The sequence below is a fragment of the Protopterus annectens genome, chromosome 7.part0, assembly GCF_019279795.1.
Source record: "Protopterus annectens isolate FY-2018-M chromosome 7.part0, PAN1.0, whole genome shotgun sequence".
In the NCBI taxonomy this organism is placed as follows: Eukaryota; Metazoa; Chordata; order Ceratodontiformes; family Protopteridae; genus Protopterus; species Protopterus annectens.
Window position 1 is genome coordinate 395,653,805 of NC_056739.1, and position 24,237 is coordinate 395,678,041.

At 38.4% G+C, this 24,237-nt stretch overlaps 1 protein-coding gene across 4 annotated transcripts in view; it reads right to left on the bottom strand.

The window, feature by feature from the left end:
- PLEKHA6 (pleckstrin homology domain containing A6) overlaps window positions 1-24,237 on the bottom strand; it is a 1,822,600-nt gene that overhangs the window by 1,435,371 nt on the left and 362,992 nt on the right. The window lies entirely within an intron of this gene.

Below are 24,237 nucleotides of genomic sequence, written 5' to 3' on the forward strand. Positions count from 1 at the left end.
CACCCACGAGGGCAGATTCCAATAATAAAAAAACGTTGAAAGCACCACAAAGTCCAATAGTTGTCTCAAGGAAAGGCAAAATCACCAAGGAAAATTTTATTGAACACGCTGACAGGTACAGACTAAGCACATAAACGCTTTCGCCAAACAATTCGGCTTCATCAGAGTCATCAAATAAAATCAACATACACTTTTATATATACAATAACATCTACTACCATTGGATGAAACAACTACCACCCACCTACATACAATTATTTAAATTAATTGTCCCATTTAATACTGTTTAAAAACCAGCCTAGTCAATACTAACTTATATTTACATTACAATTAATCATAAAAAACTATCTTTCTAAATAACATGTCATAAAACACTATCTACAGTATTATTCAAACTTGATATATTTGTTAAATATTAAATATTAAATATGTTATAAATATAACATACAAATAGGTATATATAAAAATTAAATAATAAATAATAAATAAGAATCCACATGTACACCCATATATACCTATATTTAATCGTGTGTACACATTAAATCTGTTGAGATCTGAGTTTTAACATTGGTTTTAAAGAGATGTGGTCATTTAAACCTGGGGGCCTACAGGCGTCTAATCTAATTTGCCATTCTGTCTCTAAAGCCCCCACCTTATTGACCACATCTCCACCTTCCCCAAAATCCATCACACGACCGATGACAAAAAATAAATTTTTTTTAAAATCTGTACATCTTGTACTGTGCAGATAAAGTGCATTGTGCAAATCTTTCTTTCTGATTGAACTCAGATGTTCAGCAATCCTATCCCGAAGCCTCCTAATAGTTTTGCCTACATAGTAGGCATCACAGGAAGAACAGGAAGCTAAATACACAAGATTTTTAGTGCAACAATTACATTGTCCAGGGCATGGTATGGTGTATTTGTACCCTCCAACACATACATATGAACCTTCGTTCACATATATACACCACCTGCAAAAACCACACTTCTTCATACTAGACCTGTAATTTCTTGTGGTTTTCTTTTCCAAGATTCCTTTCAAATTCTCTCCTCTACTGTATACAACATTGGGTCCTGTACCCAAAATCTTTTTAACCTCATCACTGAGGGAGAGATTCCATGCTCCCTTCACTGTTTCAATAATTTCGGGTGTCATGTAGTTATATTTCACCACTAAACATACACCCCCTGCTAAATCTGTCTTTACAACTTCCTGCTCATCACTTAAAGTCACCCCTCCCAGTAATATCGGAGCATATTTACCACCTCTTTCTCTAAGTACATCTCTTTTCACACTAAGTAGAAGCTTCAAAGGATAACCACGGTCAAGAAACATACCCACAAGTTTGAACAATTCCTCCTTAAAAACCACCTCCTGACTGACCAATCTAGAGGTTCTAACCATTTGAGCCTTAATCAAACCCTTCCGCTGATGAAAAGGGTGACAACTGTTAAAATGCAGAAGAGAATTGGAATAATTCTCCTTCCTGTAAATATTACTTGTAAAACCCCCTTCACTTTTACAGATCAATACATCCAAATAATTAATAAATTCCTTGTGCCAATTAAATGTAAATTTCAAGAAGTTTGTTGTTTTCCCCAAATAGTCAATAAATTCACTTACTGATTCTTGGTCTCCTTTCCATAGAATCAGTATATCATCTAAAAATCTGTTGTACATGAGTATGTTCTACAAATATTTGCTAGAGGCAAAAATATGCTCTCTCTCCCAGGTCAATAGCACAGCATTCGCAAACACGGGGGCACATTTTGCCCCCATAGCAACTCCTAATACCTGTTGGAAAAGGTCACCTTCAAATGTTATAAAATTATTTTTCAGTACCACTTCCATTAGATCCAACAAGAAATTGGCTTTTTGTCCATTGAATAACCCACTTTTAACCATTGCTTCGTAAAACATTTCTAATCCTTCCTGTTGTGGGATAACTGAAAAAAGGTTCACAACATCAATTGTGAGAAACCCAAATTCACAATCAACTTCCCTTACATCCTTGAACCTTCTTAAACAGTGCCACGAATCCTTAATCACATGTTCAACAGCATTAATCATTGGTTTAAGTGAAATATCGATATACGCTGCTAGGGTTTCCGTTTTAGATCCTCTTGCGGACACAATGGGCCTAAATTCTAATCTATCAGCCCCTTTATGTACCTTTGGAATTCCGAACAACGTCGGAATTTTCGGAAATTTAACTGTTAAATAATCATATTCAGTTTCATTTATGGTACCTTGAAAAAGAGCATCATAGAGAAAAACATCAATTTTCGAATATGCCCTATTTATTTCACTTCTTGACACAGCCACATATGTATCATCTCTATTTAATAGTGCAGATATCTCAGAAATGTAATCAATTTTTGTCATAATCACTGTCCCTCCTCCCTTATCCGGCTTCATGTACCTATAATTACCCGATTTTTTAAGGGAGTCTAATAGCTCTCTTTCCTGTACTGATAAATTATCTTCAAAAACTTGAAACTTATTCAGCCTCTCCCTTATCTGGGTTTCTACTAATCTTTCAAATCCTATAATTTCCGGATGAAGCGGGGGCATAAATGCACTTTTCCTCTTAAAGGTGTTGACAGATGTAGAAGTGTTCACATTTCTTTGTTCAACATCCCTTCCCCCCACAGAAAAAAACATTTTTAAATGCATTTGTCTGGTGAACATTTTTAACTCCAACAAAGTTTTAGCTATATCTAGTTTAAACATAGGGACAAATTTAACCCCTTTTGCAAATATTTCAAAATGCTCATCGCTAATAGTTAAATCCGTGTAGTTGTAAATACAATAACCTTTTTTCCTATACACTTTAAAATTAATGCCTTCAGTAATAATTATACCACAATTCTCATAATTCATCTGCACATTGCAACCTTCATCTACAACTTTTTCATACATATTCTTTCCCATCTGACCACAGTGAAAAGAAAACACATTAATGTCGTTGTGTGTGAAACTTCCATCACCACTATTTTCAAAACTTCCATCAAAATTAAACTCATCATTGTTACTCAAATCACAAACAATTTTACTACATACAATTTCATTACAATTCATTGTTTCATCCACAAAACTTTCCCCATACATCAATATCTCCCCCTCCTGTTGACTCTTCCACTCCGTTTGTAATTCTCCTGTGCCTCCCCCACACTCATTTCCCTGTTGCGAAGCCTCTCCGATCGTCGAGGCAAATTCTCCATATCTAAAAAACCATTTGGACTGTGAACATGTTCATTAACATAATTTTCATCATTCACATTAACCTCATTGCTCAAAATTACATTCTCACCCCCATATACCCATTGTTTAGATCCAGGAGGGTATGCACATTTATTTTTATAATCCACAATGTCTCTTTCAAGCTTTTTCTCTTTTGTTTCTGAATTCTTCAGAACAAAAGCTTCAATATTCTTTATGGCCCTGTCACAGTTATTTTTATACTGTTCAAACAACAAATCTGTTGTAATACTCACATATAACTGTATAATTTCTTCCTTCATCTCGCTCAATTTGTTGTCATTATTTCGAATAATAATATCCAGCATGTCCATTCCTGTTCTGTTAAACAAATCTACCAGTTCCAAAAACGCTGTCGAACCTTCATCAATTCCCATGGGTCTTTTCCATAAACGAAGACCCTTGGGAACCTGGTTAAGTTCCTTAGATTTGGCCAAAAACTTCATGTCCAACTGTATCGCTCGATATTTTGTACATAGTTTTTCGTATAAAGCAATCTGTTCCCTTACACACGGCTTCACCATCGGTCTCCTGTTGTTACCATTCATTTCCCGTTGCAAAGGCGCGTCGAACCAGGAAGTGAGGTCAAAACCTCTATCTTGCTCTCTCCCATTCGGGACCACATTCGCTCCTTCACCAAGGCTGTTCTGCTGCTGGGAACCAGCAGCGTTTGCATATGTTGTTGCCTTAGAACGCTGCCCACACGGAATAGAATCCACCGGAGAGTGTAAGGTGTATAAACGGACCTGTGATTCAGTCGGGCTCACCAGTCCATTATCAGCAGGGGCGGCTCGTGGCATCGGGCTGCCGGACTGCAGCCCCCTCAAATTAAAAAAGAAAACAAAACAAAAAAAAATAATTTTTTTAAATTTTCGCGGACTTCGCGCATGCGCAGTAGTCCCGACTACCGTCGGTCTATGCGCATGCTCAAGGCAGTCCGGCAGGAACCATAGAGGGATGCAAGGAGACGTCTGTGCACTTTTAAAGTGCACAGACACGCTGAGAGGATACATCGCATCCGGACTGCAGCAGCAACAGCCAGAACACTCTCGGGAGGGAGCTTGGGATCTCGTCGTCGGGAAGGAGCTTTACTGGGATCTCGCGGGTCTTTGTGAGTATTGCGCGGACAGGATATGGTATGGAGAACAGACAGGTAAGTGTATGGTGCATTTTACTTTATGTGTTGGTGCTTGTAACTGGAGTTGTGTATGTGTTTGCTGGTGCTTGTAACTGGAGTTGTGTATGTGTTTGCCGGTGCTTGTAACTGGAGGTGTGTGTGTGTGTGTGTGTGTGTGTGTGTGTGTGTGTGTGTGTGTGTGTGTGTGAGTGTGAAAATGCCCCAGGTGGTGTGGTAGGGAATACCTCAGGCTTGAACCCTGTACCCTGTATGCAGGTGTTAAAGACTTGAGTTCCCTACCCACCACCATTTGTAAAAAAATTGCAGATTTTTGCCTCATATTTGATCTGAGCTGTTCCTCATAATATCTGTGGTTTGTAAATGTTGCAATGCTTGATATTTGATGGTGTAGTAGTAGCATTGTTGCCTCACAGCTGCAGGTTCTCAGGTTTGATTCTTGGCTGGGGTTCCTTCTTTGTGGGGTCCGTATCTTCTCCCTGTGTTTGTGTGGGTTTGCTTTTGTGTCCTCCCATGTTACAAAGACATGTCTGCATTATTTCTTCCTGGGCCTCTGCTGAAAATTGTTTTTTTGTTCCAAGTCAGACTGCCCTGATTAACAAATGTTAAATAAAATTGACAGGCATTTGATTTTCAGACTTCAGATTTCTGAATGTTTAATTCCTTGCAGATTTGATGGTGCAGTGGTAGTATTGTTGCCTCACAGCTATAGGTTTTCTGGTTTGATTCTTGGTTGGGGTGGCTTCTGTGTGGAGTCTGCATCTCCTCCCTGTGTTTGTGTGGATTTCCTCTGGTGCCCTGCCATTTTACAAAGATGTCTCTGCAGTATTAATTCCTGCGTCTCTGCTGAAAATTGTTTTTGTTCTGTCCGCAGTAAAATTGACCAGCATTTGAATTTCAGACTTCAGGTTTCTGAATGTTTAATTCCTTGCAGATTTGATGGTGCAGTGGTAGTATTGTTGCCTCACAGCTATAGGTTTTCTGGTTTGATTCTTGGTTGGGGTGGCTTCTGTGTGGAGTCTGCATCTCCTCCCTGTGTTTGTGTGGATTTCCTCTGGTGCCCTGCCATTTTACAAAGACGTCTCTGCAGTATTAATTCCTGCGTCTCTGCTGAAAATTGTTTTTGTTCTGTCCGCAGTAAAATTGACCAGCATTTGAATTTCAGACTTCAGGTTTCTGAATGTTTAATTCCTTGCAGATTTGATGGTGCAGTGGTAGTATTGTTGCCTCACAGCTATAGGTTTTCTGGTTTGATTCTTGGTTGGGGTGGCTTCTGTGTGGAGTCTGCATCTCCTCCCTGTGTTTGTGTGGATTTACTCTGGTGCCCTGCCATTTTACAAAGACGTGTCTGCAGTATTAATTCCTGCGTCTCTGCTGAAAATTGTTTTGTTCTGTCCGCAGTAAAATTGACCGGCATTTGAATTTCAGACTTCAGGTTTCTGAATGTTTAATTCCTTGCAGATTTGATGGTGCAGTGGTAGTATTGTTGCCTCACAGCTATAGGTTTTCTGGTTTGATTCTTGGTTGGGGTGGCTTCTGTGTGGAGTCTGCATCTCCTCCCTGTGTTTGTGTGGATTTGCTCTGGTGCCCTGCCATTTTACAAAGATGTGTCTGCAGTATTAATCCCTGCGCCTCTGCTGAAAATTGTTTTTGTTCTGTCCACAGTAAAATTGACCAGCATTTGAATTTCAGACTTCAGGTTTCTGAATGTTTAATTCCTTGCAGATTTGATGGTGCAGTGGTAGTATTGTTGCCTCACAGCTATAGGTTTTCTGGTTTGATTCTTGGTTGGGGTGGCTTCTGTGTGGAGTCTGCATCTCCTCCCTGTGTTTGTGTGGATTTGCTCTGGTGCCCTGCCATTTTACAAAGACGTGTCTGCAGTATTAATCCCTGCGTCTCTGCTGAAAATTGTTTTTGTTCTGTCCGCAGTAAAATTGACCGGCATTTGAATTTCAAACTTCATGTTCTTCAGAATACATAGTAGCACAACCTTTTTTTCTAGCAATTTTCTAAGTTTATAAGATGAATATTTTAAATTTGTCCCTATTTTTGGGACTGTATTCCCCCATTATTGGCTTCGTCCAGGTTTTTGTGCTAAGGTTGACAGCTATGGCAAGAACTGAATTCACTGAATATGGACTGTAGAATTGTGCATATTTACTGATAAAGGTGCACTGTAGAATTGTGCATATTTACTGATAATGGTGGACTGTAGAATTGTGCATATTTACTAATAATGGTGGACTGTGGAATTGTGCATATTTACTAATAATGGTGGACTGTAGAATTGTGTATATTTACTAATAATGGTGGACTGTGGAAGTCTGAGTAGACTTTTTATGATAAATGTTCTCAACTGGGCAGTTTTGCCATTATGGGTGCATATGTTTTGTTTCATTGCTTACTGAAAAATGTTCAAAACAAATTTAAAACACCCTCTAACAAGTGTACTGTATTGTACAAGGAATATAATTTTAGTACAATGAGGAAGGTGTATCAAAGAGCACATGTATGTTTCATATGCAAGGGGCCTATGATTCGAAAACAGCCCAAAATTAATCTTTATCTGCCACTGGCAAAATGTATTTTCTTTGAATGTGGGTTTCAATGCTGTTTCAATGAATGTGAGTTTCAAGGGCAGAGAAGTTTTAATGCTAAGTTTTCATTGTGAGACTGCATTGCTTTGTTTAACAGATGACTTAATGTTTGTGCTGTAAAATACAAAATAAAACTTTCAAATGAAGTCCAATCATTGAAGTAAAGCAGTATGCACATTAGTGTTTATGGTAAATGGAGTGAAATAGCCAAGTAATGGTTAATTGGAATGGCTGCAGAGGCTCCAGTTCAACCATTATTTTGTCAGGGGGGGGGAAGGGCAGCAGACTCAGACAGGCCCAGCTGAACTATACCTCCCAACTGTCCAGATTTTCAAAGAATGAATAGATTTTTGCTTCTTATTTTTGGTTTGTTGTTCATAAAATTTGTAGTTTTAATTCCTAAATGATTTGCCAGAAGTCACTAAATAATAAGTTTCAGACTTCATAACCTTCATAAAAATGCATGTTAAAGTAAGAGCCGTTCTATCAACTGTCTCAATTTATACAGGAGCAATTTTTAGTACTGTTTATATGTGCCCCCAATATATTTGGCCTTGTTCAGATTTACTGCATTAACAGGTTGAGAGGTACATGCAAATAAATTGCTTTATAGAATTAGGCATAGCCAACCTCTCAACTGTCCCCAATTTTTGGCTCAAAATGTTGCTCTTCCCCCTAATAATCCCTCCAAGAAAATAGCAATTTTGGAAGAAAACATGGAGGGTTTACAATTAAGAAATAACTGTAATAATCAAAGTTATAGATTACTTGAAATGCATGTAGATTCTTTTATTTTGTCAGCTGCTCAAGGTAGCAGTACTAATATTAAAGTGTCCCTTCTTTGACAGGTAGAAGCTGTATTGTGTGTCTATTTTATATTTTTGCATCACATTTTTGGTCCATTTTTCATAAAATTGTGTTTTTGGCAAATTAGTGACAAATCACTAAAGACTGAAGTTAGAAAATGACAGACATTTGAGTTTCAGATTTTATACCCTTCAGAAAATTCATTATCTTTCTAAGTTTATTAGAGCAATATTTAAAAATTGTCCTTATTGTTGTGCCTTTATCCCACTTCTGTGTATGGCTTTGTCCAGATTTCTTGCTCTTGAGGTTGAGAGGTATGACAAATGTGTCAGGGCCATCACAGTCAGCCAGAGAGATTTCAAATTGTGACATGCTTGTTGCACCCCACTCCCCCATGTAGTGACTCTGGATGTGTCCAAACAAGGCAAGGAGTAGTTGTATCTACCTTGGATGGGGAGGACACACTGCATAAGTACTACAGTGGCTTTTCATCTGTCCTTGATTTTGCAGAATGGTCTGGTTTCTGTCATATTTTTGTACTGTTGATTTATGCTTATTACTCAGATTTATGCTTATTACTCAAAGTGCCTGTTGCTCTGTGTTTAAGTAGCAATGCTTTAATGACCATAAGGTAAGCTTGTCTGACATCGTAAGATGCAAGTAAGCTTTAATAAGCATACTGTTAAAGAATTGCCAACATTGAAAGTCTTTCTGTTGTTGCCATGCAGAGAATACTTGACTAGATAATGTATAAGCCTTGGGTATTAAAGGACAGGTTTCCATTATTTTAAAAAGCTCATTACACTTGTTGGAGACTTCCAGTCATCTCTACAGACTTTACCCGTAAACTAAACAGAATGCCAATCATGTGTGGTCCATAACCTGTACAGTAATCCTTTAAGCAATGTATCTTGAGCTTGTTTCTTGTTTGCTTTTCATTTTTTACTTTTATCATGTTTTCCCCATGAAACAAGTTGTCAGGCAGCAGGTCTTTTTGGATAAGAAACATTTTTACAAGTGGGGCATCACATAGATTTCTACTTTCAGCATGTTGCTTGGTACTTTAATAAAGCTGAATATATTATAATTAGAACTGCAGTGCAAGGAGAAGTGGTTTGAGTTGAGTGCTTCTGGTTTTTCTTATACTTGATTTTGACTGGCATTCCAGTAATGTATTTAAAAAGTAATTTATTTTTCATGCCTCACAACCTTTTGTTTCCATCTAGATATTAAGTAAGCTGTCATGCAGCCAATGCATTGAAATATTTTTATTCTTCTACACTTATTTTTGTCTTGATTGGACTTTCATAATGATGGTTTGCCACCCAGGGCAGCGTATTTAATTAAAGTTAGTTTTTTGTGGTTTTGTGCATAGCTCCTCCCCTTTATGGTTGACCACACCCCTTCCCTTTGACCCCACCCATTCAGCGTCTCCTGCAGCCCCCCTGTGATTTGAAGTCACCAGCCGCCACTGGTTATCAGAATTCTCTGCATTACCCGCATTAAGTTCATAAGCTTTAATCAGCTTATCTACGACAGCAGCTAGTTCCTTCAAAATCGACTGCATGGTGTATTCGCTCATCCCTCCGAAACAAAAACTGTCCCAGTGGTGTCACAAGAATAACAAAAAAAAACACACCCACCAGGGCAGATTCCAATAATAAAAAAACGTTGAAAGCACCACAAAGTCCAATAGTTGTCTCAAGGAAAGGCAAAATCACCAAGGAAAATTTTATTGAACACGCTGACAGGTACAGACTAAGCACATAAACGCTTTCGCCAAACAATTCGGCTTCATCAGAGTCATCAAATAAAATCAACATACACTTTTATATATACAATAACATCTACTACCATTGGATGAAACAACTACCACCCACCTACATACAATTATTTAAATTAATTGTCCCATTTAATACTGTTTAAAAACCAGCCTAGTCAATACTAACTTATATTTACAATACAATTAATCATAAAAAACTATCTTTCTAAATAACATGTCATAAAACACTATCTACAGTATTATTCAAACTTGATATATTTGTTAAATATTAAATATTAAATATGTTATAAATATAACATACAAATAGGTATATATAAAAATTAAATAATAAATAAGAAATAAGAATCCACATGTACACCCATATATACCTATATTTAATCGTGTGTACACATTAAATCTGTTGAGATCTGAGTTTTAACATTGGTTTTAAAGAGATGTGGTCATTTAAACCTGGGGGCCTACAGGCGTCTAATCTAATTTGCCATTCTGTCTCTAAAGCCCCCACCTTATTGACCACATCTCCACCTTCCCCAAAATCCATCACACGACCAATGACAAAAAATAAAAAAAATTTAAAATCTGTACATCTTGTACTGTGCAGATAAAGTGCATTGTGCAAATCTTTCTTTCTGATTGACCTCAGATGTTCAGCAATCCTATCCCGAAACCTCCTAATAGTTTTGCCTACATAGTAGGCATCACAGGAAGAACAGGAAGCTAAATACACAAGATTTTTAGAGCAACAATTACATTGTCCAGGGCATGGTATGGTGTATTTGTACCCTCCAACACATACATATGAACCTTCGTTCACATATCTACACCACCTGCAAAAACCACACTTCTTCATACTAGACCTGTAATTTCTTGTGGTTTTCTTTTCCAAGATTCCTTTCAAATTCTCTCCTCTACTGTATACAACATTGGGTCCTGTACCCAAAATCTTTTTAACCTCATCACTGAGGGAGAGATTCCATGCTCCCTTCACTGTTTCAATAATTTCGGGTGTCATGTAGTTATATTTCACCACTAAACATACACCCCCTGCTAAATCTGTCTTTACAACTTCCTGCTCATCACTTAAAGTCACCCCTCCCAGTAATATCGGAGCATATTTACCACCTCTTTCTCTAAGTACATCTCTTTTCACACTAAGTAGAAGCTTCAAAGGATAACCACGGTCAAGAAACATACCCACAAGTTTGAACAATTCCTCCTTAAAAACCACCTCCTGACTGACCAATCTAGAGGTTCTAACCATTTGAGCCTTAATCAAACCCTTCCGCTGATGAAAAGGGTGACAACTGTTAAAATGCAGAAGAGAATTGGAATAATTCTCCTTCCTGTAAATATTACTTGTAAAACCCCCTTCACTTTTACAGATCAATACATCCAAATAATTAATAAATTCCTTGTGCCAATTAAATGTAAATTTCAAGAAGTTTGTTGTTTTCCCCAAATAGTCAATAAATTCACTTACTGATTCTTGGTCTCCTTTCCATAGAATCAGTATATCGTCTAAAAATCTGTTGTACATGAGTATGTTCTCCAAATATTTGCTAGAGGCAAAAATATGCTCTCTCTCCCAGGTCAATAGCACAGCATTCATAAACACGGGGGCACATTTTGCCCCCATAGCAACTCCTAATACCTGTTGGAAAAGGTCACCTTCAAATGTTATAAAATTATTTTTCAGTACCACTTCCATTAGATCCAACAAGAAATTGGCTTTTTGTCCATTGAATAACCCACTTTTAACCATTGCTTCGTAAAACATTTCTAATCCTTCCTGTTGTGGGATAACTGAAAAAAGGTTCACAACATCAATTGTGAGAAACCCAAATTCACAATCAACTTCCCTTACATCCTTGAACCTTCTTAAACAGTGCCACGAATCCTTAATCACATGTTCAACAGCATTAATCATTGGTTTAAGTGAAATATCAATATACGCTGCTAGGGTTTCCGTTTTAGATCCTCTCGCGGACACAATGGGCCTAAATTCCAATCTATCAGCCCCTTTATGTACCTTTGGAATACCAAACAGCGTCGGAATTTTTGGAAATTTAACTGTTAGATAATCATACTCAATTTCATTTATGGTACCTTGAAAAAGAGCATCATAGAGAAAAACATCAATTTTCGAATATGCCCTATTTATTTCACTTCTTGACACAGCCACATATGTATCATCTCTATTTAATAGTGCAGATATCTCAGAAATGTAATCAATTTTTGTCATAATCACTGTCCCTCCTCCCTTATCCGGCTTCATGTACCTATAATTACCCGATTTTTTAAGGGAGTCTAATAGCTCTCTTTCCTGTACTGATAAATTATCTTCAAAAACTTGAAACTTATTCAGCCTCTCCCTTATCTGGGTTTCTACTAATCTTTCAAATCCTATAATTTCCGGATGAAGCGGGGGCATAAATGCACTTTTCCTCTTAAAGGTGTTGACAGATGTAGAAGTGTTCACATTTCTTTGTTCAACATCCCTTCCCCCCACAGAAAAAAACATTTTTAAATGCATTTGTCTGGTGAACATTTTTAACTCCAACAAAGTTTTAGCTATATCTAGTTTAAACATAGGGACAAATTTAACCCCTTTTGCAAATATTTCAAAATGCTCATCGCTAATAGTTAAATCCGTGTAGTTGTAAATACAATAACCTTTTTTCCTATACACTTTAAAATTAATGCCTTCAGTAATAATTATACCACAATTCTCATAATTCATCTGCACATTGCAACCTTCATCTACAACTTTTTCATACATATTCTTTCCCATCTGACCACAGTGAAAAGAAAACACATTAATGTCAAGTGTGTGAAACTTCCATCACCACTATTTTCAAAACTTCCATCAAAATTAAACCCATCATTGTTACTCAAATCACAAACAATTTTACTACATACAATTTCATTACAATTCATTGTTTCATCCACAAAACTTTCCCCACACATCAATATCTCCCCCTCCTGTTGACTCTTCCACTCCGTTTGTAATTCTCCTGTGCCTCCCCCACACTCATTTCCCTGTTGCGAAGCCTCTCCGATCGTCGAGGCAAATTCTCCATATCTAAAAAAACATTTGGACTGTGAACATGTTCATTAACATAATTTTCATCATTCACATTAACCTCATTGCTCAAAATTACATTCTCACCCCCATATACCCGTTGTTTAGATCCAGGAGGATATGCACATTTATTTTTAGAATCCACAATGTCTCTTTCAAGCTTTTTCTCTTTTGTTTCTGAATTCTTCAGAACAAAAGCTTCAATATTCTTTATGGCCCTGTCAAAGTTATTTTTATACTGTTCAAACAACAAATCTGTTGTAATACTCACATATAACTGTCTAATTTCTTCCTTCATCTCGCTCAATTTGTTGTCATTATTTCGAATAATAATATCCAGCATGTCCGTTCCTATTCTGTTAAACAAATCTACCAGTTCCAAAAACGCTGTCGAACCTTCATCAATTCCCATGGGTCTTTTCCATAAACGAAGACCCTTGGGAACCTGGTTAAGTTCCTTAGATTTGGCCAAAAACTTCATGTCCAACTGTATCGCGCGATATTTTGTACATAGTTTTTCGTATAAAGCAATCTGTTCCCTTACACACGGCTTCACCATCGGTCTCCTGTTGTTACCATTCATTTCCCGTTGCAAAGGCGCGTCGAACCAGGAAGTGAGGTCAAAACCTCTATCTTGCTCTCTCCCATTCGGGACCACATTCGCTCCTTCACCAAGGCTGTTCCGCTGCTGGGAACCAGCAGCGTTTGCATATGTTGTTGCCCTAGAACGCTGCCCACACGGAATAGAATCCACCGGAGAGTGTAAGGTGTATAAACGGACCTGTGATTCAGTCAGGCTCACCAGTCCGTTATCAGAATTCTCTGCATTACCCGCATTAAGTTCATAAGCTTTAATCAGCTTATCTACGACAGCAGCTAGTTCCTTCAAAATCGACTGCATGGTGTATTCGCTCAGCCCTCCGAAACAAAAACTGTCCCAGTGGTGTCACAAGAATAACAAAAAGAAACACACCCACCAGGGCAGATTCCAATAATAAAAAAACGTTGAAAGCACCACAAAGTCCAATAGTTGTCTCAAGGAAAGGCAAAATCACCAAGGAAAATTTTATTGAACATGCTGACAGGTACAGACTAAGCACATAAACGCTTTGGCCAAACGATTCGGCTTCATCAGAGTCATCAAATAAAATCAACATACACTTTTATATATACAATAACATCTACTACCATAATCTCAGATGTATTATGCTGAGCAACTAGCTTGGAGGTGTGGACATCCTTAATGAATATGGACATGCCTCCGCCTTTAGTGTTTCAGTCTGGGTTAGGTGGCTGAAAGGTGTGGTATGAATTATAGCCTGGTAATGCAGGGGTGCTCTCTGGAGCTTTGAACCAGGTCTCTGTCACTGCACAGATGTCGATGTTCTCCATTTTAAGGAGTGCCTCGAGTGAGTGCATTTTGAGGTTTAGACTTCTAGCACTGAGTAGCATTACCTTCAGATTTTGCTTGCTTGTACCTGTTACGGTGGTGAATTTGTCATTTGAACCTTGCCTAAAAAAGGCACTATAGGGGTGGCAGGAGCCTTTGCCAGTATCCAGAATTCCAAGGCCGACAGGTGCAGGCCATCTCTGGCAAAGCATCGTGGTCCGTCAATCATGTCATCCCAGGCAGACAGATACTGGATTCCCTAAAAATGACACCAGAAGCTTAGCCAATTGTTGAAGTCAATCATTTTGCCCTTGTACTGCGGCATCATTCTGGGTGATGGCAGGATGCTACTCAGGGCTAGGGTCCTACCTGCCAGGGCTACAAGATTGGAGAGCTCCTCCATGTCTCTTTTTATGTAATCCAGGGAGGCACGTCTCAGGTCATTCACACCAACATGGACAATAACAGAGTCATATTTTTACTTGTTGTGGAGTGACCTGAGTGCGTGCATTATGTGGCAGATCCTGGCACCCGACAGGCAGCTGACAGTAACTTTCTCCTTGTTTAGCCTGGTGAGTGGAACATCAGTGTGCCTGACTATAGAGTCACCTATGACTAGAGTGTTGGGTACGTTATGCCTTATGGGCTGTAGTTGAGTGGCACACTGAGTTTGTGGGCTATGTGTCATTTGGGTTCTGTTGGGGGGTGGAGGTTGCTTGCATTTCTGCTTTGGAGGTCTCAGTTGTTTGGGCAGATTTTTATTGAGAGCCTCTGCGAATATAGGCATGTGTTTTGTGCTTCTATGAATGTATTTTGGTGATGTAGGTTTTGAGGGACTATGTGATGAGTGTGGTGAGGTGCAAATGTTACCGTCTCCTCTTGACTTTCTAGTCCAGTCTTCAGTGAAGTGAGCTTTGCTTCCTATTTGGCTATATAAGGGCATCTTTTACAGGCTGCAGTGTTGGGTGGTAAGAGGAGAGGGTTGTCTGCATACATGAGGCAACTGCTGCATTGCCCCAAGATGTCCAGATTCATCAGGTATTCAGGAGAAAACACTGGGAGCTGACCTTTAGACATGCCTGGATAGGTGCTTATTTATTAAGTACTAAAAACTGTTTTCCTCTGGACAAGTGAGGAAAGTTGAGTGCTGTAGTCATTTATATCTTATTTAGTGCTTATAATGAGTTCTGAACAAGTGCTGAGCTCAAAGAAACAGATGAGTGCTGAAACTAAAAAGCTGGCTAGTTGTAAGGGAAAATTTAAAGAGCAGACTTTATGATGCCGGGAATAGTTTAACCCTAGTTAAGTGGGGGGGGGGGGTCGACTCAGGAGCTTACAAACAGTCCTGGATACAGCAAATCTGTATCTGGACTAGACTTGTTACAGGAAAGGGGGGAAACAAACTTAGAATTTTTTTTTTCAGTAAAGTGGAAATGGAGAAAGCTGGAGCAGAAGTTAATTCAAGGTTAAGAATCTGAGTGGGTTGGTCTTCACAAATGTTCTCTCTCTAGTAGATTGAATGAACTAACAACGCTAGACTGGGAGGAGTGTCCCAGATCAAATATACAGTATGGGTGGGCAACTCCAAAGCCACCAAGTAGAATAACACCACAACAATAGGAGGGGGGGGAACTAAAACTATTAAAGCTACTAGTTGTAGCCACTAAATAATGAATTAATATTTTCATGCATTTATATTTTCATCTAATATTACCCAGTTGAGAAAGATAAATCACAGACATAAACAATGGATTAAATGGCTCCAGCCGCATTTATTGCCAGATTTAACCAATCTTGTAATTTAAAGCCAATTACTCCACAGGATGTGCACAAGCCAGAATTTTCAATATACTATGTTCAAATTATTATTCAGCCTGATTTCTGCAATTCTAGTGGCACTGTTGAGGTTTGCCCCCAAATTACTTAACACCCCATACAATTTAAAGTACAATCAGTTAGCCTTGTGTCACTTTACAAGCTGCCAAATGAAGTGCCAAGCTGGTAAGTCCCCAGGAAATTCCTCATAGACAAGTAAAATCACTCATTTGGGCAGAATGATACTCCCTCTAACTACTGAGTTGCCCTTTGTCCTTATACCCTTTGATTTTAAGACAGTCTTGGTTGACCGAGAAAAGCTGTCTTTCATTACTGTGACAAAAGAAGGTTGGACCCTCAGGGGCTGTTTTTCACACCATACCTTACAGGACCAATCATCCACCATGAACTCTTCCACATATCCTGTCCCTAGGCCTGTCCCTTTACGTCTTCCTCTCTCATCCTTGGTAACCCCCATCTGAGCTGTTGTGCTGAGAACAAATGGTGACTGGCTGCAATTTGATTGCTAGCATGTGCTGTCAGAGATCACATATGGATCTGCCCCTGAGCAACAGGAAATATCAACAATCCCTTTCCATCTCTTCTTCTTCTGCATGCACTTTATTTACCTTTTTTACCTGTTGTTTTGCCAACAAACTTCCTGTCAGCGTTATTGTAACAACCTTCCTTGATCCATATCACATACGGTAGGCTACTCTGAATTCTGCAAAATCAGTAATAGGAGACAGCCAAGGTGCAAGGCGTGATAGGACAGTGTCCATGCTTCAGCATTCTTGCATAGTAGGACAGCATCCCTGCATGGTAGGATAGTACTACTCAAAAAAGAATACCGAAGCCCAATGGATTGTAGCAATTTAATTACCCCAAGCAAGCAGGGGTACACAAGGAAAAAGTGCACTGCTAACCCACGTTATGCTCAGCTTCAAAAAGATAGACAGTAATTCAGCTGCAAAGCTTTTATGTTTTTATGTAGATGAGCCAAGTTTTTACTTTTTCAGTTGTTTTGCTGCTGCTACTGAGTCTATATTATATAATCAAAAAGACAGTTCAGCGAACGGCACGTACATTGAAAATGACATTCAGCAAACTGTACATAGTGAGATCTCGGTACAGTGAAGATTGGAAAATTTGCCCTTTCCTCGCTGTAGTGTGATCTTGGAGTTGTATATATAATTAGTGGGGGTGTGGGGGGGTGCAGCCCCCCACAAGAGCTAATTCACTGAATGGCATTTTCCATCTAAGTGCCGTTCACTGAACTGACTTTTCAATTATATAACATAGACCCGCTGCTACTTGGGGGGAGGTGTATAAAACTATCAATAGAAATTCAACAAAAACAGTACAGTGATAAACACTGCAAGGCACAAATATAAAATCTTAATGAAAATATAAGAAAGCAGGGACAGAAAATCTATTTATAAGAAAATAGTCTTGTAAAGCAGCACTGAGGGGACAACAGAAGGAAAAGAAGTGGCATTGGTGGGATACCTCTGGGTCCAAAACATTGTTCTGTCCTTCATAAAATGTGAAGATTAAAATCCGTAAACATCATTAATAATTAATTATCAGAGACAATTACTTATCTTAAAATCCCTAAACATCATTAATAATTAATTATCAGAGACATTTACTTATCTTAAAATCCCTAAACATCATTAATAATTAATTATCAGAGACATTTACTTATCTTCTATTATTTGCATAATCCGCTTCACTGTCATGAAACCTATTTAAGCACAAGAAGTACAAATAGTGTGAATGGGGCACCAGTCCACAGGATACACAAATGAACTCACTCTCACTCTCTCACACAGCCTTCTCACCTATGTGCAACTTGGAGGTATGCCATTTTACCTATAGCACATCTCTGATGTGAAGGAGAAAACAAGAATTCCTTACTAAATCTTTACAAGTACAATGCAGAACACACAGACTCCATATAGAAAGTGCCTAAGCAAGAACTGAACTAGAGGACCAAACACTGTGAAGTAGCATTGCTAACCACTGCCCCACTGTGCCACACTAGAGACTATCAGTCTTCAGAAAATGCATGTTAATACAATCCAGCATTTAAGACATCAAAGTGCAACTAATGAGAAGTGACATGGTTGCTGGTTTAGTAATGTTTACTGCTGACAAATTTAGCACAAAGATGATGCTATATGCTATAATCCCTACTCTGCTGTTTTATTCACACAGCTAACCTGAATTTAAACACATCTGAAGTGTCAAATTGTATTACTGAAAGTGCAATTACATTTAATAGCACTTAGTCACATTCAAAGAAGCACCATGTGGTGTGCTGAGCTCATTACCAAAGTGCCAATGAGTCAGTAAAGCAGTGCTGCTAGCTTGCAGGGAAGTGGCTTGGAACACTGATTATGTGAAGGAGATGAAGGCTGTGATAATGGTGACACTGTGGGACTCCACTGGTCACCTGTCTATGTAGAGGGTCACTCCTGTTTGGGCATCAACAGGAGTTGCAACAGTATAATGAATTTATTCAAATGTGACACTAAACCTAACGGGGTATGTTAAGGCACAGGCGTTGGACACTCTTAAATTAGCCATAGGTGTGAATGTGCATGCAAGTATGTGGTGTGGAAGAACTACCATGCCAAAGCTAACCACCCAGCCTTGTAAACCTTGGCTCTAGATGATTGTCACTGCTGAAGTGACACCCCAAACCATGTGCAAAAATGGGAAAAGGGAGTTGTGAGTGGGTGGATGGATGGCCCTTAAAGGATAAGTTTTGTGAGCTAAGTAGCAGATTAAGGTCAATGGGCACAGTCTTATACCTAAAGTGTATGAAACCATGACTAAGTAGCACTTGAATGAGGGACAAGCTAGGTTCCACTAGCAACAGACAATCCACAAATGACCTAACAGGAACAGAGTAAGAAAACTTAACGGCATAAAAATAAACAAGATCCCAGGATACATCCAGAGAGGAATCTTAACATTCTGCAAGTCACCTAGGATACTTAACACAGTTCTGCAGCCCTAGGAATCTTAACATTCTGCAAGTCACCTAGGATACACAGTTCTGCTGCTACAGCCCTAGGAATCTTAACATTCTGCAAGCCACCTAGGATACTTAACACAGTGCTGCAGCCCTATTGGGGAAAGGGAGATGGCAAACATGCAAAAGAGCAACAATAACGGTGAAGGGGTTAACCCTAGAGGATAGGATACTGATGACTAAAATGGTAATGGAGTAGTGTTCTTTAATTAACCAAAATGTTCTTTAATTATGTGTAAAATAATAAACATGGCTTGTTGGGATTCGAGGACAATGGGAGGAGAACAGGTAAAACTAGCAGATTTAGGCTACAAACTTCAATCTAAATACAAGAAAACACACTAGCTTCAATATGAATGCACAGAAAACCTTCTTTATCAAAAAGGTGGTATAAACAGAACATGCTACCAGAAAAGTTGGACTGTAGCTTCCAGTGCTTTATGCTGACACGAAACAGATAACCGAAATAACAGGGAGAAAAAAAACTCCATTCAAAACCTACTGCTAAATGTTGCCATTTTTAAGCTAAAAGGGACCGCAATTTCTGAGGAATCCCATTTGAAAGAAACAGTTTCAAATCAGTTATTCCCTCTGCTTTTCCTGTGCTTCTTTCCTGGGGACTTGCACACATATTAATAGTGACCTGAATGACCCTGACAGTAACCCAAAGCACTCATCACCCAGACTGTGATTATACTGGTATGGGTCCCTTTTTTCTAAAAATAAAAAAAGACAACCCCAGAACTATGTATGCAGCATCCTATTCTCACACTGAATGCATTTGCCTTCTGACAGTAACCCCCCCCCCGCACATTAATATTTTTGACTACTTTGAAGACAATCTAATCTATTTTCACTTCTTTCCTGGTGACTTTTATAGATCCATGTGGTAACCCCAATTCATCCTAATAATCCAGCCCCACTCACCACCCAGGCATGTGTTCTCCTCTTTGTATTGCTATACATGACCTTAAAATAACAAACTTTTGAACAGAGACATCTCTTAGCGAAGCAACAGGTCCACGTAAGAAAAAATACTCTTATCTGATATGCACCCCAGTAATAAGGATGTACATACCCAAAATAGATGGCATTTCACAGGGAGTTGCAGGCCACCATCCAACAAGACAGCTACTCCATGGTTTGCAGTAGTCATTAGATTAGATCAGATGCAGTAGAATGTTCTATTTCTAATTCTAAACTGGCACTTCATATAGTTCGTTTTATTCAAGGTTTCTGTAAATGTGCTTTAGTTGTGGCAAATATTATTTTCAAGCCAAAATCCATGTATAGCTACAACACTGTACTTGGTCAATGCACCACACCCATTCGTAAATAATAAGAGCTAGCTTAGGTCACTCTGCAGTAGCCCTAATGAACAAGTCTGACAGACAAGCAAATGTGGATGGAAAACATGAATTTATTATGTTCTATATTTGAAGGCTGGCCTTTGTGGCTTGGTGACAGCAGGCAGAATTCCTCAAGATCCATAACCACTAAGACCAGTGTGGCAAGGTCCCCTGCCCCCACACACACACACACACACACACACACACACACACACACACACACACACACACACACTTTCTTGTCTCTCTCTCTCATTTATCTGTAAACTAGTCATTTTAAAATCTAGTGACCTAAAATATGTGTCTTTCACTAGTGAAAGATCAGTTCTTATTAATTAGTGCTGCCCCCCCACAAAAGCTTACCCACAAAATCTGGTCATGAGTTTTTAGGCAAACTCTGCTGTTACAGTTAAGAGGTACACAGTTATATGTTTGGTCACTTTTACAGGGCAAGAAGAGGTTCCAGATTCATTCAAATAACAGATTCTCTGCAGTGTAGATGGACAGTGCTAGTTTAGAGCTTAAAGCCAAGAAAGAGCAATAGAGAGGGCCTAACAGTTAATGGGATGGATACTGAAAATGTCCATTGGAGATATGTCATAATTTAACCAAGGGAAAAAACATTGGGGGTGGAGGTGTTTATATGGGGTGAAACTTTGGAAGGCCAGCATCAGTGTTTTGTAGAACCCAGACGTATATGTGGTCCAGTTTGGTGAACATTGTTCAGAGAGAAGGAACCGGTAAAAGTTGTTCTGCACAATGTGGGGTACAGTGACTCTGTGCAAAGGTAACTCTCTGCATGTTTGGTCCTTCCACTCCATTACTTGCAAAACTGAAACTTTCATATTATTATTATTTAATTTTATTCTGTATTACCAATATCCTGCAGTAGTCCCATTTCCATCTGCAAGTAAGCTTCCAAAATTCCAATGCCATTCAGATCCTTTTTGTGTGTTTACTAGCAACACCTCCCCCAAGCAGACTTGGATACTTAACATTTACTTTGTACTTCTGTTTTAGGCTTTGAGTTAACAGGTATGCCTTTTCACTATTGTGTGCCTTTCTAAGAGTGACCCATGAAAGTGGAAGTGCATAGTGAAATGAAACACAGATGCTGACGCATCAGAAGGTGCTGCATATGGCTGTCTAGTATCAACACAAAAGGCAAGTTACAGCTATTTAAGTGGAAGTATTTAAATCCAAATAAAGGCCTACATATTTAAGCTGAAGCTTAACATAGTACCCAAGTGTGGAACTTGCGTCAGACTATGGAAACTAATGACTTTTCAAGTCAGTGCCCAGTTTGAGGGAGTGAAAAGACTTGCTCAGAATCACTGCCCAAACTGTGAGGGGTAAATGATTTGCAGAGTCACAACCCAGACTTCACAGCTTAAATGCCTTGTTAAAGGTCACTGCCCAGACTGTGGTGGGTTAAATGATTTGAAAGGCACAGCGTAGGCTGCAGGGGTTAAATAATCATTGCCCAGCTTGTAGGGATTAAATGACTTGCTCAGAGTCACTGCCAAAACTGTGGACTTTAAATAACTTGCCAAGAATTACTGGACAAACAATAATTGTTAAACAGCTTTCTCAGCTAACACAGAGGTGTACTACAAGACTTCCACAACATCACCCTAATTCTAGTACGAAGCTCAGTGCATTTTCTTTCTGGTCCATGTACAGAATATCCAGACAAAAGGTTTTCATTTTTGCATTGCACCTTACCCAAGAGTATCTGTCTAGTTTTCCACAACATAAGGATGAGAAAAATCACAAAAATACAATCTGTAGTATTCCCAGGCCCATTCACAGTTCTGGTAAATTCCTGTGGTACTGATGTGTGGGATGTCGGTTGGTAACTGCTATGTCAACATGTTCAGCAGACATATGCATACAGTAAATCTGAGGGGACAACACTGGGGTGTGGCTACTGCTGCAATTTAAAAAAAAAAACATTTAATTGGCAAAAGCTTTTGCATTCTTCTATATTACTAGTAATTTCAGACAAAGGGCCTCAGATTACAGATACTAGCAACATCTCTTGCTCATATATTATAATTAACCTAGGATAATGATGCAAATCTTAAGAAACAAGATTGCTACCATATCCTAAAACTAACTGAAACTTAAAACTTACTTTTATTTTTTTTGAAGTTCATATCTCAGAAGAAGAAAACGTTGCAGGTATGATTACTAAATAAGGAAAAAGAGGAAGCCACACCTCTGCCAGATAATAAACTCATCTGATGGCCAGCATCCCTGCCTGTTAAACAGATCTGATCTCAATTCATTAAAATCCACCTGAATGCTCTTTAGAAACAGATTTTTTTTGGTGGGGGAGTAGGAGTAGAGTAGTAAATAAAAAGAACTGATTTTTACAAATGACACATTATCACACAAAAATTCTAGGCAGTTTATAGATTTTTTTTAAACAACTTATCGTACATACATTCTAGGTAGTTTATGGATTTTTTTTAAACAGCTGTATTACATTTAATGAATCAGAGACACCAAGTTTGCTCTTTGCTTCATTTCTAATATAATAAAGTGAAATTTAATGGCATCCACAAATAAAGCATGCATGATGTGTGAAAATGCAAAGTCAAAGTATTTTGTTAGTTTTCCCATTTGTGTCTATTACATTTGCTAGCAGGACTAAATACAACCACACCAAAGAATTATTCATATAAAACATGCAAGATACAATTTCTACTTTTAGTCCAGTACATAATGGAAATATATACATATCTAAGCCCACATCAGCAGTGTGTACTACTGCTACTAGATTGAGTGATGTTCCTTATTATGTTAAAGAAGTTTACATCTGCATCATCACACCTTGTTTTTGGAGGGAAAGCTTCTTCTGTGTCTCAACCGGCATTTAAAATAAATAAATAAATAAACAAAACAAGTTTTGAAAAATGTAGAAAGACTAGAAATATTGAAGCACAAACCATAACAAACAATACATGCCTTTTTAAAGAACATGATTATAATTCACTGCTAAGTAGGCAAAATGATATGCTTGGACAATAAATAAAAAAAATGCACTATATACTAAAGAGGATGATGAGCAGGTTAAATCAATTCACAAAATTTGAAGAAAAAAACAGACACCCCTCCACTTTACTGCTTTTAGGATTACTGCACTAGTCCCTTCCTCTTTTTACCCACAGCATACTTTGACAATGTTCAGAGAGAAGGAACTGGTAAAATTTGTTTCTTATACAAAGATCAAATATATTTTTCCCTAAGCTATATTATCTAGTCATCGCTGTTCCAAAGAGTGTACTCAGTAGGGTTAATCTCATCTCTACGAACTGCAACTTGTAAATACTCTTATCTATCAACAATCTTTTTTTCAACTTGTTATAGCTGTCCATATATTTGCAGTATGTATGTACAGGTTACACTGTATGAGTTGAAGCTGAATTTGTACTTAAGTTAATATGTCATTTTTCTATATTAGGCTTTGTAATAAGTTTATTTAATTGTAACTATATTATGTCAATGTGGAGCTTTTTTCCCTGGGTCTCCACTGAAAATGTAATATTATCCCAGCTGGACTTTCCTGGTAAACAAATGTCAAATAAATAAATACCTACAGGAGAATCTATCCATCCATACTCAACCCCTTTTCCCATTTTGCACATGGGGTCGGAGTGTCACTTCAGCAGTGACAATCATTTTGAGCCAAGGTTTGCAACACCTGCTGGCTAGCCCTGCCACAGAAATACCTCCAGCTGGATGTTAACAGTATATGAGAAGGTGCAGAGATGGCACAAAAAAGAGTTATTCCTGATTTCCTGAAAATGTCCCACTTACTCTTGCATACTAAACCCACCCATCCATACGCACATACATAAATAAACCTTTCCAATGGTTTTGGAATCCTCACTCAAGTATTATCACAGAAAAAAAGGTGCAGAAAAAAGTGAGAAGAATTATTCAAAGACAGTGCAACAAATAAA